This window comes from Amblyomma mixtum, chromosome 3 (assembly GCF_055824585.1).
Source record: "Amblyomma mixtum isolate Tamu chromosome 3, ASM5582458v1, whole genome shotgun sequence".
In the NCBI taxonomy this organism is placed as follows: domain Eukaryota; kingdom Metazoa; phylum Arthropoda; class Arachnida; order Ixodida; family Ixodidae; genus Amblyomma; species Amblyomma mixtum.
The window spans coordinates 432,254,769-432,263,053 of NC_143014.1; the positions used below are offsets into that span (position 1 = coordinate 432,254,769).

The 8,285-nt window shown below is 44.5% G+C and overlaps 1 long non-coding RNA gene across 1 annotated transcript; it reads left to right on the plus strand.

Moving 5' to 3' along the window:
- Window positions 1-5,056: 5,056 nt before the first annotated feature.
- Window positions 5,057-8,038, plus strand: LOC149358117 (uncharacterized). The gene is made up of 2 exons (XR_016289943.1): window positions 5,057-5,145; window positions 7,868-8,038. It is a non-coding gene; the product is annotated as an uncharacterized LOC149358117 (long non-coding RNA).
- The last annotated feature ends 247 nt before the right edge of the window (window positions 8,039-8,285 follow it).

The following is an 8,285-nucleotide window of genomic DNA, read 5'->3' on the forward strand; positions in this document are numbered from 1 at the left end:
TAAGTAATTTACCTGTACGTCCCACATGATTGCAGATTGCACAACAAGAATTCCATTTTTTCTGTCTGGTTGTATAGTCATGCAAATTCTACATTCGCATTACAGCTTGCAGAGGGCACCGTCGCATCAATAGGTGGCATCTTGAATGAGGAGAGCCCTGATGTTGAAGCTGTCACTGCCGGCAAACTGCACTCCATTCGGCTTAGCGCACTTCAACAACTCTCGGCCAAAAAGTTGAAACCAAGAAAAAGAGCGGAGATGTGGGAGGAGCGAAAGAACGCGCTCGCGACCATTGCGGGCGCGATGCGGCCAGCAGAGGGCAACGATGCCGCTGCGCACTTGGCAAAACTGTCGCAGCGATGCTGAGGAATTTGGATGGTGTTAAGCTTTCTCGCTGCCAGAAAGAGTTATTGGATGTACTAGAGACGCATTTCACCACGGAATAACCACACTTCGACTTCCTGATATTGTTTTATGGGGTCTGCATGGGCAGCGCGAATGGTCTGGGCAGGTAGTACATGTTGTCTACGCACAGCTGTACAATACAGTCCTATGTTTCACTTCTTTTTGCTTAGCTCTGGGCATATACACTGTGCCAACATGCGCAGACTCTCGCTGCCATGGCACAGCACCTTTGCCTTTGAAGTACGCGAATATTTTGTCACGAACAGCAGCACCATATGCAGCACCGTATGGCGGTATCCCGAAAAAAATGGACCCTCCCGCGCTTCGCCACCTCCTTCGGCAGCACCTTGTCCATCTTTAGACACAAAAATGTGCGTCCCACACACCGCATTAGCCATGGCAGCGACTCTCTCCGGCTTCGCGCTGATGACGGTTTGCAGACAACGAACACGATTCGCCAAGATCCCGAATGCACATCCGACAACGCGCCGGGCTCTTGACAGCCTACAAGAAAAAGGAGTGTTTATACGAAAAATTCAAATGCGTAACTAAGTGATGCATCAGTGGGCTGGACGCGTGGAACAGCACTTCTCTTGCGCACTAATTATTTTCCTCAGTTGTTTACTAGCAAAACGGACACCAACAGTACTTAATATGCTTGAAAAGCTTTTCACTTTCGGGGTATTCCTTTAATCAATCTTAAGCTGTACAAGAACTCATCGTTGTATGTGCATTTAGGAAAATAAATATGTGTGTCAGCCGAATAGGTGAAACTGCCCAAAACACACTGTCATGAAGCCGTTAACTACGAGAATACTAAGTTTACCTGTGAATAAATATCCTCTGCTCATCCGACAGGGTGGTTCCTCCGTATGGCTTCATTAGGTTTCTGCCGATAGGGCACGCGTCATGCGCCACGAACACAGGCGGCAGAAGCAACTCTGCCGGTCCTCCCACAATAACTGCCTCTGGCAGGTTGGCTCTGTTCTCCGTCAGGGCACGCTGCAACGCTCTCGTTTGCCCGACACCTCCATCGCCCTGGGATCCTGGCGCACCGACCTCGATGCAGATAAATCGGTACTTTGAGTACACAATACCAAATAGAACAATACTGTATGATTTTTTGTAGCTAAAATAAATTGAGCCTGATTTTGTCGGTTCGGTATGCAGACAAGTTTTCCGTCCATTGCAATGGCACAATTTGCATATTGCCAATCTTCATTAAATGCCGCTATATTGTTTTGCCAATCTTTTTTTGTTGTTTCCGGCGCCCTTTGGCAATCCCCTTAAAGGGGCTGCAGAACACTGCTTGGGGGGATACCGGCTATACTTCAGGTGGATTCTTTATGTCACACAGATGCTGACTTAAAAAGAATTCCAGGAATCGATGCACAGGAACGGGAGTTATTCAGTGAAGAAATTTCAAAATACAAGCAAACAAAACGGTGCCCTCAACTCGATTTTGGCGGGGCTTCCCACTCATATTTCGCTCTCCCAATGACAGCACCTGGCGCAACCAATCAAAACAGCCTGCCAAAGCACGTCGCGGAAGTTTGAACTCCATGGTTGCCTACTCTCTCCAACTCGTTCTTGCTGAGACTGGCAGCGTCATTTCCATATGCCAGAGCCCCTGGTGGCGTATTTTTATTTGACTTGCTTTGTAGGGCATTTATCTAGGACAAATAAGTTGTTTTTGTTCATCTAATATAAAACGCAGACAGGTGACAAAATGTTCACACAATTTGCAGTATATTTACTGTTTGTACAATCATCCAGCTCGCGCCAGATGATGCCATATCCGCTGCTGACACCCGCCACTCTGTGGGGACACCATCAGAGCCATGGACTTCTTTTTGAGAGGACATTAAAATATTAAAAACGGAACATACGCTGTTTTAGCGACGCTAATAGCACCATCGTAACTCACTGTATGCGATCAACAGGCAAAACAGTCAACTAAGATTGTGTTTCTGGGCCCCTTTAAAGCTTTCATATATCGCGGTGCAGGTGTCTGCTATGATGCGATCCACTGTTCAGTGGCCAAGTCTGAACTGCCGTCTCCCTCTCTCACTGTGATGACTTTCCTTTGAGCTTAGCGGTGTTTTGCTGGCATGCTGTTTGCGCGTGTTGGAGTTCATGAGCGAAAAGGGCTTCCTTGGCTGATGAATTGATGATTTATTTCATTCCCCTTGTTAACGAGTTTGCTATTCGGTAGGATACCAGTCGCGATGACTATTTAAAAGCAGGTGATATGGCTGCAGATACGTGGCCAGACGGAGGATACTTGGCCTGCCTACGGGCCTTACACTCTGCACTCTAAACACGATTTCGCTTATACGGGAGTAAAAATGGAGTAGGCTGTCCTTTAGCGCACTCCCTTTTCAAAAAAGGAAGTGCGCTGAAGGACATCTGGACTCCTTTCTGCTTAGAGTGTGGGTACATGCACTGCTTTTTTTTTTACTGTATTCGTTCCATATTCCCAGTTTGAATGCGAATTACCCTTATAAAAATGGTCTATAGACTTTCTATAGACTTTTTATAGACTCTATAGCCATCCTATAGACTTTTCCTTTTGTCTATAGACAGTCTATAGAAAATCTATGGACTAAAGTCTATAGCTGCTTCAATTTCCTTTTGTCTATAGACGGTCTATAGACTCTCTATAGACTAAGGTCTATAGCCGCCTCAATTTCCTTTCGTCTATAGACTGTCTATAGACCCTCTATAGACTAAGGTCTATAGCCGCCTCAATTTCCTTTCGTCTATAGACTGTCTATAGACCCTCTATAGACTAAGGTCTATACCCGATGGGCACTGAACCTCCCATGGACGTCCTGCAGACATCCTAAACATCCGCAGGACATCCATGGGACTTCCAATGCCCATTGGGATAGCTGCCTGAATTTCCTTTCGTCTATAGACTCTCTATAGACTCTCTATAGACTAAGGTCTATAGCTGCCTCAATTTCCTTTCGGCTATAGACTGTCTATAGACACTTTATAGACTAAAGTCTATAGCTGACTCAATTTCATTTTGTCTATAGACGGTCTATAGACTCTCTATAGACTGAAGTCTATAACTACCTCTATTTCCTTTTGTCTATAGACGGTCTATAGACTCGCTATAGCCTAGGGTCTATAGCTGCCTCAATTTCCTTTTGTCTATAGACTGTCTATAGACTAAAGTCTATAACTGCTTCAATTTCCTTTCGTCTATAGCCGGTCTATAGACTCGCTATAGACTAAGGTCTATAGCTGCCTCAATTTCCTTTCGTCTATAGACTGTCTATAGACTTAAGTCTATAACTGCTTCAATTTCCTTTCGTCTATAGACGGTCTATAGACTAAGGTCTATAGCTGTCACAATTTACTTTCGTCTATAGACGGTCTATAGACTCTCTATAGACTACGGTCTGTAGCTGCTTCAATTTCATTTCGTCTATAGACGGTCTATAGACTCTCTATAGACTACGGTCTATAGCTGCTTCAATTTCCTTTCGTCTATAGCCGGTCTATAGACTCTCTACAGACTACAGTCTACAACTACCTCAATTTGCTTTCGTCTATAGACTGTACACTATAGATAGTCTACTGCCTACAGACCAGTCTATAACAATCGTAATTTTATCTAACAATGTTCGATACACTGACCTTCGACTAAGTCCAGAACAATGTCAATTTGCACTGTATGTTGAGGGGACCTGCATCTAGTGACCGCAACTATGTCGGGATTCCCCCACCTCCTTCGCTATTACGGAAATTAAAATGTATTGCGTAAGGCCATCACAACACCCTCCTGTATATTGTTGTCAGGAGCCTTGACAAGCTCCTTTTCGTTATACCGTGACGTATATTGTCAATACAATTAAATATTTAATGCTAACAAGTAAGCCGAGGAAAAGCAGCCGTTCTTGAAGTAAGGGCGCCCGCAAACTGTACTACATCGAACGAATACGCTGTCCCTTAAAGGAATCGCTCGACAAAATTCCATTCCATCTTTCAATCGTTACTGTCCAACGTGCTGAAATCAGAAACATTTTATCAACGGATCTACATTTCTCTTTATAACGTCCTGAAAATAAAGGGGGAAATACGGGTGTGAGAATTCAAGGAAGCGCCCATGCCTTAGAAACATCTTAGATTAATCTCAAAGAGCCTGGTCCTTTCTGCGATTAACATCTGCCATTTCTACCTTTGCAGTTTCTATTCACGTGAATAAGTGCTGCGACGCAACACTCACAAAGCCAGTATTTTTTCGTTCCTACCCTTGCACCTGTTGCTTCGGAGCCGATGACACGCTGATGTGGCGCATATCAGTTTTCTAAACACGAACACACGCAAAAAAGACGTTATGCTATGTAACCTTATAATTATTATTTGAGAATTGTACCACATACTATTCGGTGGGAGATGCGGCGCGTATATCGACAAGAAGTTAGATTTCGGTTGTGTTTTCACGAAAACAATAAACTTTTTAGGGGGTAAGCGAAGAATTTAAGCTTATAAACCCATTGCCTTCTGTGGTCTTGGATATCAGATCAAGCTGCACACGGGAAGAGTGCGAGCGATAAAGATACGACCGTGAAATGGGTTTCTGTTTCACGTTTTACCCATTTTACCGCGAGACGGCGGAAAATCTTTCGGGCTGCAAACAACCCTGTGCGTGGCTGCATCAATGGCGGTGGCGTGTTTTTCGCGGATTACGTTTTCTTCAAAATCCAGCTTCATCGTCCCCTTACGGTAAGTCTACACGTTTATATTTTATTCATTTGGTCTCCTAAACCACTCTAAGCAGAGCTGTGTGTGCAGAACAGATTATGTGCGCAGTTACAAACGTCCTATCTTCGTTTCTAAGGCGGAAGCCATCGGGCTCTCGACTAATGCCGCTTATCTCTGTGCCGCTGTCTTTACTAACGCGCGGAAAGGCAGTCTGTGCGATGCCCTTGATGATAAGCCGCTCCTCGCGAGCTGTCTGCTAGATTTTTCGTGTTTCAAGGTAGATGCGCGGCCAGAAATGTCGTTTAGCCTGTGAATGACGGCCGAAATGGAACTGTGTGTTAGCGCCGTGTGAGCTCTATTTACTTTGCACTTCCGAAAACGTACTTACATACAGTCTCGTTCAGTGGTGGATTACATTTATTTCCTTATCTTTGTGTTATCGCCTGTCTGGACCATGGAGTGCTGTTCTTTTGGAGGTGTGCATTGCTTGCTACGTATGGACGCTCGCTCGGTGCGCGTCGTGGACGCCGACGTTTCAGCAAAGTTGTCTTGTAACGCTATAGACTGAAGCGCGAGACGTTTGTCAAAGTTGTACTCAAGCGGCGCTGGAGGAATCCTTGTAGTGTGATGGGTGAATAAAATTCGTTGCCGGCGCGAATGGCCGGCGTGCTCAAACACCGCGAAGAACCCACGAGCTCCATCCCATCTCCCCTTCGTTGCACACGTATGGATTCGTCCGTGTCTGTCATCAGAGCCGTTGGCCGCCGCCGTTGGCTTGCGGGCACTTCATTTTGAAAGCTGGGTAAAGGTCGGCTCGACAAGAGGTGGCTTACATTTCGTTCCGAGTGGTTCGTTCATGGATCCCGCTCACACGTGCACAGATTTCTCGAATACCATTTGCGCTAGAGGCAAAGCATGTGTTTTTGATTTAAGACTTCTACGTTATGAAAGCGGCGATGTGACTCGCCGATTATTTGCGCCTAAAATTAAATTAAGCTCTCGTGTTATTATAGCTGCGACTGTAATTGTTTCATTGAAATACTTCCTACTTTGAGCACGTTCAATGCTTTCGCTGATTTTTCTAGCAGCGTTGGGTTAGGCTACCTCCATGCAATAAACACACCTCTTTACTGCGCTGTTGGGGCTGCACTTGAAGGAAAAACTAAGTAAATTTCAGACGGTATTTTATCGTGACAGTAATTTGCTGTCTCAACCTCACGACTGCTTTTGAAACGGCGCAGCTGCAGCCTCTATGTGCTGTATTAGTATTCTGAATAATGAGCGCGGCATGGAAGCGCTGCAACCCGCTTGTTTCTAAGAGCGCGCGCAGATGTATGAGTATGCTGTTCCGTCTTTGTGCTTCAAGTTATAGGCGAAAATCTGTGGTGAACTGGTTGCTTCTGCCTGCTGGTTTTGTATAGCTTGTGCCCGTTTGAGTATCAGCTTACGTACACTCGGCCAAATCTTTAACTGGCTCAGGTGTTGCATCGCTAAATGCACCTTGTAAAAAGGTGCCTTTTGGCTACACTGCTGGCATATTCATGTTGTAATTTGACGCGTGAGATGGCATTTCATAGTTTATTTTTGTTAATATAATGTTTGAGTGGAGTACGTGCATGTTTAGATCAAAGTTATCAGAAATATTCATCGTCTCCCGCTGTACGAAGAGCCGAAACAAGCGGAATACGAAGCAATGGTTCTGGTGGCGCATTTGCACTAATCTGGCTAAACAACTTGTCCGCCATGAAAGGAGTGGTACTTTACCCAGATAATGAGGCCATATGGACTAGATCCATTTCTGCGTATGCCGCTTATTTCAGCTGTTCGTAGTGGCAGACGAATGTTTCTGATAACGTTGATCTAAACACGTAAGTACTGCACTCAAACATTATATGAACAAAAAGGAAGCACGAAATGACATTTCACTCGTTAAATTACAGCATGAATATGCCAGCAGTGTAGCCGAAAGGCACCTTTTTTGCAAGGTGCATTTAGCGATGCAACACCCGAGCCAGTTAAAAATTTGGCCGGGTGTACCAGGCTTCACGCAGGGTATTTTGAAGCGCTTCTTCTATAGCGGTTATAAGAATAAATGCTGCAATATTCTCCTTTTTGGATCCGTGTGTGAGGTGCACTGAATCTGTATTTTATGGAGGTGGCATTCTTAACAGCTCCTTGCGAGTCAATGCAGATATGTGGCACAATTGTTCGAAGTCTTCTGTTACAAATAAAGTAAAAGGATTGCCATAAAGAGGTCAGTATTGGCTGTAACAGTATTGCCATACAGAAATCAGTATCAGTACTGGATTCAGAGTAGAGTGCTCCAGGGATTAGGGTTCTTTGTTACAATGTTTTATGACGACGCATATAATCTTTCGTGTATTTACTGATATGATTGAGCCGGCGTGATAGCTCAGTGGCTATAATGTTCGTATGGCGACCTGAAAGATGCAGGTTCGATTCCGGCGTAGGCGGTCGCATTTTAATAGAGGCAAAATGCTAAAGGCCTGTGTACTCTGCACAGGTGGCCGAAATTATTCCCCAGCCTTTCACTTCAGCGTCTCGTAGCCTGTGTCGCCTTGGGTTTTTGAACCCCATAAAACCAAACCAAAAGATCAAGATTGCCTTTCTAGAATGGCATAGCCAGGATAGCCTTGCATTGTAAAGCACATGTGTAGAGATGGAATGGGAATTTTTTTTTTTCAGTTCCTCTTATATTATTTTTTTCCTTTGTGCTGTACAGGTAAACGTGCCCGGACGATTTACTGCAGACAACAGGCCACAAGAATGCTTCTGAGGAAACTAGCCGGACTGTTACTTTCAACTTTTATGTAACTGTGGTGCATTCTTATGGTGCATGTATTGCATATTCCCAGCCTGGATAGCTTGGAAATAAACTAAATTTGTAAGTATATTGATTGTTTCATGTGTGAACTCTGTCTGGTGACCTTTTTCAATGATTGTAGACAGTCTATATGCAGTCTATAGATAATGGTCTACTAACAGTTTAGTAGACAGAGGTCTATAGACTGTCTATAGACTGCCAGGCCACACACCTATGGAATGTCTATAGACAATCTGTAGACATATGTCTACTGGACCAGTAGACTTTTGTCTGTAGACTGTCTATAGACGGTAATCTACAGGAAGTCTATGGCCAT